Here is a 13779-nt window from a genome sequence, read left to right as displayed (position 1 = left end):
CAGGGGCCCCAACATCAGATATCGACAGTGACCCCAACATCAGACATCGACAGTGACCCCAATATCAGACATCGACAGTGACCCCAACATCAGAAATCGTCAGTGACCTCAAGATCAGATATCGACAGGGACCCCAACATCAGACATGGACAGTGACCCCAACATCAGACATTGACCCCCAACATCAGACATCGACAGTGACCCCCAACATCAGACATCGACAGTGACCCCAACATCAGACATTGACAGTGACCCTAACATCAGACATTGACCCCCAATATCAGACATCGACAGTGACCCCAACATCAGAAATCGTCAGTGACCTCAAGATCAGACATCGACAGGGACCCCAACATCAGACATGGACAGTGACCCCAACATCAGACATTGACCCCCAACATCAGACATCGACAGTGACCCCCAACATCAGACATCGACAGTGACCCCAACATCAGACATTGACAGTGACCCTAACATCAGACATTGACCCCCAACATCAGACATCGACAGTGACCCCCAACATCAGACATCGACAGTGACCCCCAACATCAGACATTGACAGTGACCCCAACATCAGACATCGACAGTGACCCCAACATCAGACATCGACAGTGACCCCAACATCAGACATTGACAGTGACCCCAACATCAGACATTGACCCGCAACATCAGACATCGACAGTGACCCCAACATCAGACATCGACAGGGGCCGCAACATCAGACATTGACAGTGACCCCAACATCAGACATCCACAGTGACCCCAACATCAGACATTGACAGTGACCCCAACATCAGACATTGAGAGCGACCTCCAACATCAGACATCGACAGTGACCGCAACATCAGACATTGACAGTGACCCGAACAACAGACATCGACAGTGACCCCAACATCAGATATTGACAGTGACCCCAACATCAGACATTGACAGTGACCCCAACATCAGACATTGACAGTGACCCCAACATCAGACATCGAAAGTGACCCCAACATCAGAGATCGACTGTGACCCCCAACATCAGACATCGACAGGGGCCCCCCAACATCAGACATCGATAGTGACCCCCAACATCAGACATCGACAGTGACCCCAACATCAGACATCGATAGTGACCCCAGCATCAGACATCGACAGTGACCCGAACATCCGACATTGACCCCCAACATCAGACATCGACAGTGACCCCCAACATCAGACATCGACAGTGACCCCAACATCAGACATTGACCTCCAACATCAGACATCGACAGTGACCCCAACATCAGAAATCGTCAGTGATCTCAAGATCAGACATCGACAGGGACCCCAACATCAGACATGGACAGTGACCCCAACATCAGACATTGACCCCCAACATCAGACATCGACAGTGACCCCCATCATCAGACATTGACAGTGACCCTAACATCAGACATTGACCCCCAACATCAGACATCGACAGTGACCCCCAACATCAGACCTCGACAGGGGCCGCAACATCAGACATTGACAGAGACCCCAACATCAGACATCCACAGTGACCCCAACATCAGACATTGACAGTGACCCCAACATCAGACATTGAGAGCGACCTCCAACATCAGACATCGACAGTGACCGCAACATCAGACATTGACAGTGACCCTAACAACAGACATCGACAGTAACCCCAACATCAGATATTGACAGTGACCCCAACATCAGACATTGACAGTGACCCCAACATCAGACATTGACAGTGACCCAACATCAGACATCGACAGTGACCCCAACATCAGAGATTGACTGTGACCCCCAACATCAGACATCGACAGGGGCCCCCCAACATCAGACATCGATAGTGACCCCCAACATCAGACATCGACAGTGACCCCAACATCAGACATCGATAGTGACCCCAGCATCAGACATCGACAGTGACCCGAACATCCGACATTGACCCCCAACATCAGACATCGACAGTGACCCCCAACATCAGACATCGACAGTGACCCCAACATCAGACATTGACCTCCAACATCAGACATCGAAAGTGACCCCCAACATCAGACATCGACAGTGACCCCAACATCAGACATTGACAGTGACCCCAACATCAGACATTGACAGTGACCCCAACATCAGCCATCGACAGTGACCCCCAACAGCAGACATCGACAGTGACCCCCAACATCAGACATCGACAGTGACCCCAACATCAGACATCGACAGGGGCCCCCCAACATCAGACATCGACAGTGACCCCAACATCAGACATCGACAGGGGCCCCCAAACATCAGACATCGACAGTGACCCAAACATCAGACATCGACAGGGACCCCAACATCAGACATCGACAGTGACCCCAACATCAGACATCGACAGTGACCACAACATCAGACATCGACAGGGTCCCCAACATCAGACATCGACAGTGACCCCAACATCAGACATCGACTGTGATCCCCAACATCAGACATCGACAAGGGCCCCCCCAACATCAGACATTGACAGTGACCCCAACATCAGACATCGACAGTGACCCCAACATCAGACATTGAAAGTGACCCCAACATCAGACATCGAGAGTGACCCCAACATCAGACATCGACAGTGACCCCAACATCAGACATTGATCGTGACCCCAACATCAGACATCGGACATCGACAGTGACCACAACATCAGAGATCAGACATCGACCCCCAGCATCAAACATCGACTGGGACCCCCTAACTTCAGACATTGTCCCCCAACATCAGACATCGACAGTGACCCCAACATCAGACATCGACAGGGGCCCCAACATCAGACATTGACAGTGACCCCAACATCAGACATCGACAGTGACCGCAACATCAGACATTGACAGTGACCCCAATATCAGACATTGAGAGCGACCTCCAACATCAGACATTGACAGTGACCCCAACATCAGGCATCGACAGTGACCTCAACATCAGACATAGACAGTGACCCCAACATCAGACATCGACAGTGACCCCAACATCAGAGATCGCCTGTGACCCCCAACATTAGACATCGACAGGGGCCCCCAAACATCAGACATCGACAGTGACCCCCAACATCAGACATCGACAGTGACCCCAACATCAGACATCGATAGTGACCCCAGCATTAGACATCGACAGTGACCCGAACATCCGACATTGACCCCCAACATCAGACATCGACAGTGACCCCCAACATCAGACATCGACAGTGACCCCAACATCAGACATTGACCTCCAACATCAGACATCGAAAGTGACCCCCAACATCAGACATCGACAGTGACCCCAACATCAGACATTGACAGTGACCCCAACATCAGACATTGACAGTGACCCCAACATCAGACATCGACAGTGACCCCCAACATCAGACATCGACAGTGACCCCCAACATCAGACATCGACAGTGACCCCAACATCAGACATCGACAGGGGCCCCCCAACATCAGACATCGACAGTGACCCCAACATCAGACATCGACAGGGGCCCCCAAACATCAGACATCGACAGTGACCCAAACATCAGACATCGACAGGGACCCCAACATCAGACATCGACAGTGACCCCCACATCAGACATCGACAGTGACCCCAACATCAGACATCGACAGGGTCCCCAACATCAGACATCGACAGTGACCCCAACATCAGACATCGACTGTGACCCCAACATCAGACATCGACAAGGGCCCCCCCAACATCAGACATTGACAGTGACCCCAACATCAGACATCGACAGTGACCCCAACATCAGACATTGAAAGTGACCCCAACATCAGACATCGACAGTGACCCCAACATCCGACATCGACAGTGACCCCAACATCAGACATTGATCGTGACCCCAACATCAGACATCGGACATCGACAGTGACCCCAACATCAGAGATCAGACATCGACCTCCAGCATCAAACAACGACTGGGACCCCCTAACATCAGACATTGTCCCCCAACATCAGACATCGACAGTGACCCCAACATCAGACATCGACAGGGGCCCCAACATCAGACATTGACAGTGACCCCAACATCAGACATCGACAGTGACCCCAACATCAGACATCGACAGGGGCCCCAACATCAGATATCGACAGTGACCCCAACATCAGACATCGACAGTGACCCCAATATCAGACATCGACAGTGACCCCAACATCAGAAATCGTCAGTGACCTCAAGATCAGATATCGACAGGGACCACAACATCAGACATGGACAGTGACCCCAACATCAGACATTGACCCCCAACATCAGACATCGACAGTGACCCCCAACATCAGACATCGACAGTGACCCCAACATCAGACATTGACAGTGACCCTAACATCAGACATTGACCCCCAATATCAGACATCGACAGTGACCCCAACATCAGAAATCGTCAGTGACCTCAAGATCAGACATCGACAGGGACCCCAACATCAGACATGGACAGTGACCCCAACATCAGACATTGACCCCCAACATCAGACATCGACAGTGACCCCCAACATCAGACATCGACAGTGACCCCAACATCAGACATTGACAGTGACCCTAACATCAGACATTGACCCCCAACATCAGACATCGACAGTGACCCCCAACATCAGACATCGCCAGTGACCCCAACATCAGACATCGACAGTGACCCCAACATCAGACATCGACAGTGACCCCAACATCAGACATTGACAGTGAACCCAACATCAGACATTGACCCGCAACATCAGACATCGACAGTGACCCCAACATCAGACATCGACAGGGGCCGCAACATCAGACATTGACAGTGACCCCAACATCAGACATCCACAGTGACCCCAACATCAGACATTGACAGTGACCCCAACATCAGACATTGAGAGCGACCTCCAACATCAGACATCGACAGTGACCGCAACATCAGACATTGACAGTGACCCGAACAACAGACATCGACAGTGACCCCAACATCAGATATTGACAGTGACCCCAACATCAGACATTGACAGTGACCCCAACATCAGACATTGACAGTGACCCCAACATCAGACATCGACAGTGACCCCAACATCAGAGATCGACTGTGACCCCCAACATCAGACATCGACAGGGGCCCCCCAACATCAGACATCGATAGTGACCCCCAACATCAGACATCGACAGTGACCCCAACATCAGACATCGATAGTGACCCCAGCATCAGACATCGACAGTGACCCGAACATCCGACATTGACCCCCAACATCAGACATCGACAGTGACCCCCAACATCAGACATCGACAGTGACCCCAACATCAGACATTGACCTCCAACATCAGACATCGAAAGTGACCCCCAACATCAGACATCGACAGTGACCCCAACTTCAGACATTGACAGTGACCCTAACATCAGACATTGACCCCCAATATCAGACATCGACAGTGACCCCAACATCAGAAATCGTCAGTGATCTCAAGATCAGACATCGACAGGGACCCCAACATCAGACATGGACAGTGACCCCAACATCAGACATTGACCCCCAACATCAGACATCGACAGTGACCCCCAACATCAGACATCGACAGTGACCCCAACATCAGACATTGATAGTGACCCTAACATCAGACATTAACCCCCAACATCAGACATCGACAGTGACCCCCAACATCAGACCTCGACAGGGGCCGCAACATCAGACATTGACAGTGACCCCAACATCAGACATCCACAGTGACCCCAACATCAGACATTGACAGTGACCCCAACATCAGACATTGAGAGCGACCTCCAACATCAGACATCGACAGTGACCGCAACATCAGACATTGACAGTGACCCTAACAACAGACATCGACAGTAACCCCAACATCAGATATTGACAGTGACCCCAACATCAGACATTGACAGTGACCCCAACATCAGACATTGACAGTGACCCAACATCAGACATCGACAGTGACCCCAACATCAGAGATTGACTGTGACCCCCAACATCAGACATCGACAGGGGCCCCCCAACATCAGACATCGATAGTGACCCCCAACATCAGACATCGACAGTGACCCCAACATCAGACATCGATAGTGACCCCAGCATCAGACATCGACAGTGACCCGAACATCCGACATTGACCCCCAACATCAGACATCGACAGTGACCCCCAACATCAGACATCGACAGTGACCCCAACATCAGACATTGACCTCCAACATCAGACATCGAAAGTGACCCCCAACATCAGACATCGACAGTGACCCCAACATCAGACATTGACAGTGACCCCAACATCAGACATTGACAGTGACCCCAACATCAGACATCGACAGTGACCCCCAACAGCAGACATCGACAGTGACCCCCAACATCAGACATCGACAGTGACCCCAACATCAGACATCGACAGGGGCCCCCCAACATCAGACATCGACAGTGACCCCAACATCAGACATCGACAGGGGCCCCCAAACATCAGACATCGACAGTGACCCAAACATCAGACATCGACAGGGACCCCAACATCAGACATCGACAGTGACCCCAACATCAGACATCGACAGTGACCACAACATCAGACATCGACAGGGTCCCCAACATCAGACATCGACAGTGACCCCAACATCAGACATCGACTGTGATCCCCAACATCAGACATCGACAGTGACCCGAACATCCGACATTGACCCCCAACATCAGACATCGACAGTGACCCCCAACATCAGACATCGACAGTGACCCCAACATCAGACATTGACCTCCAACATCAGACATCGAAAGTGACCCCCAACATCAGACATCGACAGTGACCCCAACATCAGACATTGACAGTGACCCCAACATCAGACATTGACAGTGACCCCAACATCAGACATCGACAGTGACCCCCAACAGCAGACATCGACAGTGACCCCCAACATCAGACATCGACAGTGACCCCAACATCAGACATCGACAGGGGCCCCCCAACATCAGACATCGACAGTGACCCCAACATCAGACATCGACAGGGGCCCCCAAACATCAGACATCGACAGTGACCCAAACATCAGACATCGACAGGGACCCCAACATCAGACATCGACAGTGACCCCAACATCAGACATCGACAGTGACCACAACATCAGACATCGACAGGGTCCCCAACATCAGACATCGACAGTGACCCCAACATCAGACATCGACTGTGATCCCCAACATCAGACATCGACAAGGGCCCCCCCAACATCAGACATTGACAGTGACCCCAACATCAGACATCGACAGTAACCCCAACATCAGACATTGAAAGTGACCCCAACATCAGACATCGACAGTGACCCCAACATCAGACATCGACAGTGACCCCAACATCAGACATTGATCGTGACCCCAACATCAGACATCGGACATCGACAGTGACCACAACATCAGAGATCAGACATCGACCCCCAGCATCAAACATCGACTGGGACCCCCTAACTTCAGACATTGTCCCCCAACATCAGACATCGACAGTGACCCCAACATCAGACATCGACAGGGGCCCCAACATCAGACATTGACAGTGACCCCAACATCAGACATCGACAGTGACCGCAACATCAGACATTGACAGTGACCCCAATATCAGACATTGAGAGCGACCTCCAACATCAGACATTGACAGTGACCCCAACATCAGACATCGACAGTGACCTCAACATCAGACATAGACAGTGACCCCAACATCAGACATCGACAGTGACCCCCAACATCAGACATCGACAGTGACCCCCAACATCAGACATCGACAGTGACCCCAGCATCAAACATCGAGAGTGACCCCAACATCAGACATTGACAGTGACCCCAACATCAGACATCGACAGTGTCCCCAACATCAGACATCGACAGTGACCCCAACGTCAGACATTAACAGTGACCCCAACATCAGACATTGACAGTGACTCAAACATCAGACATCGACAGTTACCCACAACATCAGACAGTGACAGTGACCCCAATATCAGACATCGTCAGTGATCTCAACATCAGACATTGACAGTGACCCCAACATCAGACATCGACAGGGATCCCTCAACATCAGACATTGACCCCCAACATCAGACATCGACAGTGACCCCAACATCAGACATCGACAGTGACCCCAATATCAGACATCGACAGTTACCCCAACATCAGACATCGACAGTGACCCCAACATCAGACATTGACAGTGACCCCCAACATCAGACATCAACAGTGACCCCAACATCAGACATCGACAGTGACCCCAACATCAGACATCGACAGGGACCCCAACATCAGACATTGAGAGTGACCCCAACATCAGACATCGACAGTGACCCCAACATCAGACATCGACAGGTGCCCCAACATCAGATATCGACAGTGACCCCCAACATCAGACATCGACAGTGACCCCAATATCAGAAATCGACAGTGACCCCAACATCAGAAATCGTCAGTGACCTCAAGATCAGACATCGACAGGGACCCCAACATCAGACATGGACAGTGACCCCAACATCAGACATTGACCCCCAACATCAGACATCGACAGTGACCCCAACATCAGACATCGACAGGGACCCCCCAACATCAGACATTGATATTTACCCCAATATCAGACATTGACAGTGATCTCAACATCAGACATCGACAGTGACCCCAACATCAGACATCGACAGGGACCCCCCAACATCAGACATTGATATTTACCCCAAAATCAGACGTCGACAGTCACCCCAATATCAGACATTGACCCCCAACATCACACATCGACAGGAACCCCCCAACATCTGACATTGACCCCCAACATCAGTCGTCGACAGTGACCCCAACATCAGACATCGACAGTGACCCCAACATCAGACATCGACAGTGACCCCAACATCAGACATCGATAGTGACCCCCAACATCAGACATCGACAGTGACCCCAACATCAGACATCGACAGTGACCCCAACATCAGACATCGACAGTGCCCTCAACATCAGACATTGAGCCCCAACATCAGACATCGGCAGTGACCCCCAACATCAGACATTGACAGTGACCCCAACATCAGACATTGACAGTGACCCCAACATCAGACATTGACAGTGACCCCAACATCAGGCATCGACAGTGACCCCAACATCAGACATCGACAGTGACCCCAACATCAGACATCGACAGGGACCCCAACATCAGACATTGACAGTGACCCCAATATCAGACATTGACAGTGACCCCAACATCAGACATCGACAGTGACCCCAACATCAGACATCGACAGGGACCCCCCCAACATCAGACATCGACAGTGACCCCATCATCAGACATCGACAGGGACCCCCCAACATCAGACATCGACAGTGACCCCAACATCAGACATCGACAGTGACCCCAAGATCAGACATCGACAGTGACCCCAACATCAGACATCGACAGGGCCCCCCCCCAACATCAGACATCGACAGTGACCCCAACATCAGACATTGACAGTGACCACAACATCAGACATCGGACATCGACAGTGACCACAACATCAGAGATCAGACATCGACCCCCAGCATCAAACATCGACTGGGACCCCCTAACTTCAGACATTGTCCCCCAACATCAGACATCGACAGTGACCCCAACATCAGACATCGACAGGGGCCCCAACATCAGACATTGACAGTGACCCCAACATCAGACATCGACAGTGACCGCAACATCAGACATTGACAGTGACCCCAATATCAGACATTGAGAGCGACCTCCAACATCAGACATTGACAGTGACCCCAACATCAGACATCGACAGTGACCTCAACATCAGACATAGACAGTGACCCCAACATCAGACATCGACAGTGACCCCCAACATCAGACATCGACAGTGACCCCCAACATCAGACATCGACAGTGACCCCAGCATCAAACATCGAGAGTGACCCCAACATCAGACATTGACAGTGACCCCAACATCAGACATCGACAGTGTCCCCAACATCAGACATCGACAGTGACCCCAACGTCAGACATTAACAGTGACCCCAACATCAGACATTGACAGTGACTCAAACATCAGACATCGACAGTTACCCACAACATCAGACAGTGACAGTGACCCCAATATCAGACATCGTCAGTGATCTCAACATCAGACATTGACAGTGACCCCAACATCAGACATCGACAGGGATCCCTCAACATCAGACATTGACCCCCAACATCAGACATCGACAGTGACCCCAACATCAGACATCGACAGTGACCCCAATATCAGACATCGACAGTTACCCCAACATCAGACATCGACAGTGACCCCAACATCAGACATTGACAGTGACCCCCAACATCAGACATCAACAGTGACCCCAACATCAGACATCGACAGTGACCCCAACATCAGACATCGACAGGGACCCCAACATCAGACATTGAGAGTGACCCCAACATCAGACATCGACAGTGACCCCAACATCAGACATCGACAGGTGCCCCAACATCAGATATCGACAGTGACCCCCAACATCAGACATCGACAGTGACCCCAATATCAGAAATCGACAGTGACCCCAACATCAGAAATCGTCAGTGACCTCAAGATCAGACATCGACAGGGACCCCAACATCAGACATGGACAGTGACCCCAACATCAGACATTGACCCCCAACATCAGACATCGACAGTGACCCCAACATCAGACATCGACAGGGACCCCCCAACATCAGACATTGATATTTACCCCAATATCAGACATTGACAGTGATCTCAACATCAGACATCGACAGTGACCCCAACATCAGACATCGACAGGGACCCCCCAACATCAGACATTGATATTTACCCCAAAATCAGACGTCGACAGTCACCCCAATATCAGACATTGACCCCCAACATCACACATCGACAGGAACCCCCCAACATCTGACATTGACCCCCAACATCAGTCGTCGACAGTGACCCCAACATCAGACATCGACAGTGACCCCAACATCAGACATCGACAGTGACCCCAACATCAGACATCGATAGTGACCCCCAACATCAGACATCGACAGTGACCCCAACATCAGACATCGACAGTGACCCCAACATCAGACATCGACAGTGCCCTCAACATCAGACATTGAGCCCCAACATCAGACATCGGCAGTGACCCCCAACATCAGACATTGACAGTGACCCCAACATCAGACATTGACAGTGACCCCAACATCAGACATTGACAGTGACCCCAACATCAGGCATCGACAGTGACCCCAACATCAGACATCGACAGTGACCCCAACATCAGACATCGACAGGGACCCCAACATCAGACATTGACAGTGACCCCAATATCAGACATTGACAGTGACCCCAACATCAGACATCGACAGTGACCCCAACATCAGACATCGACAGGGAACCCCCCAACATCAGACATCGACAGTGACCCCATCATCAGACATCGACAGGGACCCCCCAACATCAGACATCGACAGTGACCCCAACATCAGACATCGACAGTGACCCCAAGATCAGACATCGACAGTGACCCCAACATCAGACATCGACAGGGCCCCCCCCCAACATCAGACATCGACAGTGACCCCAACATCAGACATTGACAGTGACCACAACATCAGACATCGACAGTGACCCCAACATCAGACATTGACAGTTAACCCAACATCAGACATCGAAAGTGACCCCAAACATCAGACATTGACCCCCAACATCAGACATCGACAGTGACCCCAACATCAGACATCGACAGTGACCCCAACATCAGACATCGACAGTGACCCCAACATCAGACATCGACAGTGAACCCAACATCAGACATTGACAGTGACCCCAACATCAGACATCGACAGTGACCCCAACATCAGACATTGACAGTGTCCCCAACATCAGACATCGGCAGTGACCCCAACATCAGACATTGACAGTGACCCCAACATCATATATCGAGAGTGACCCCCAACATCAGGCATTGACCCCCAACATCAGACATCGACAGTGACCCCAAGATCAGACATCGACAGTGACCCCAACATCAGACATCGACAGGGGCCCCCCCAACATCAGACATCGACAGTGACCCCAACATCAGACATTGACAGTGAACCCAACATCAGACATCGACAGTGACCCCAAACATCATACATTGACCCCCAACATCAGACATCGACAGTGACCCCAACATCAGACATCGACAGTGACCCCAACATCAGACATCGACAGTGACCCCAACATCAGACATCGACAGTGAACCCAACATCAGACATTGACAGTGACCCCAACATCAGACATCGACATTGACCCCAACATCAGACATTGACAGTGTCCCCAACATCAGACATCGACAGTGACCACAACATCAGACATCGACAGGGACCCCCCAACATCAGACATTGATATTTACCCCAAAATCAAACGTCGACAGTCACCCCAATATCAGACATTGACCCCCAACATCACACATCGACAGGAACCCCCCAACATCTGACATTGACCCCCAACATCAGTCGTCGACAGTGACCCCAACATCAGACATCGACAGTGACCCCAACATCAGACATCGACAGTGACCCCAACATCAGACATCGATAGTGACCCCCAACATCAGACATCGACAGTGACCCCAACATCAGACATCGACAGTGACCCCAACATCAGACATCGACAGTGCCCCCAACATCAGACATTGACCCCCAACATCAGACATCGGCAGTGACCCCAACATCAGACATTGACAGTGACCCCAACATCAGACATTGACAGTGACCCCAACATCAGACATCGACAGTGACCCCAACATCAGACATCGACAGTGACCCCAACATCAGACATCGACAGGGACCCCAACATCAGACATTGACAGTGACCCCAACATCAGACATTGACAGTGACCCCAACATCAGACATCGACAGTGACCCCAACATCAGACATTGACCCCCAATATCAGACATCGACAGTGACCCCAACATCAGAAATCGTCAGTGATCTCAAGATCAGACATCGACAGGGACCCCAACATCAGACATGGACAGTGACCCCAACATCAGACATTGACCCCCAACATCAGACATCGACAGTGACCCCCAACATCAGACATTGACAGTGACCCTAACATCAGACATTGACCCCCAACATCAGACATCGACAGTGACCCCCAACATCAGACCTCGACAGGGGCCGCAACATCAGACATTGACAGTGACCCCAACATCAGACATCCACAGTGACCCCAACATCAGACATTGACAGTGACCCCAACATCAGACATTGAGAGCGACCTCCAACATCAGACATCGACAGTGACCGCAACATCAGACATTGACAGTGACCCTAACAACAGACATCGACAGTAACCCCAACATCAGATATTGACAGTGACCCCAACATCAGACATTGACAGTGACCCCAACATCAGACATTGACAGTGACCCAACATCAGACATCGACAGTGACCCCAACATCAGAGATTGACTGTGACCCCCAACATCAGACATCGACAGGGGCCCCCCAACATCAGACATCGATAGTGACCCCCAACATCAGACATCGACAGTGACCCCAACATCAGACATCGATAGTGACCCCAGCATCAGACATCGACAGTGACCCGAACATCCGACATTGACCCCCAACATCAGACATCGACAGTGACCCCCAACATCAGACATCGACAGTGACCCCAACATCAGACATTGACCTCCAACATCAGACATCGAAAGTGACCCCCAACATCAGACATCGACAGTGACCCCAACATCAGACATTGACAGTGACCCCAACATCAGACATTGACAGTGACCCCAACATCAGACATCGACAGTGACCCCCAACAGCAGACATCGACAGTGACCCCCAACATCAGACATCGACAGTGACCCCAACATCAG

The sequence above is a fragment of the Pristiophorus japonicus genome, chromosome 11 (genome assembly GCF_044704955.1).
Source record: "Pristiophorus japonicus isolate sPriJap1 chromosome 11, sPriJap1.hap1, whole genome shotgun sequence".
Lineage (NCBI taxonomy): Eukaryota > Metazoa > Chordata > Chondrichthyes > Pristiophoridae > Pristiophorus > Pristiophorus japonicus.
This window is presented reverse-complemented; position numbering follows the sequence as displayed.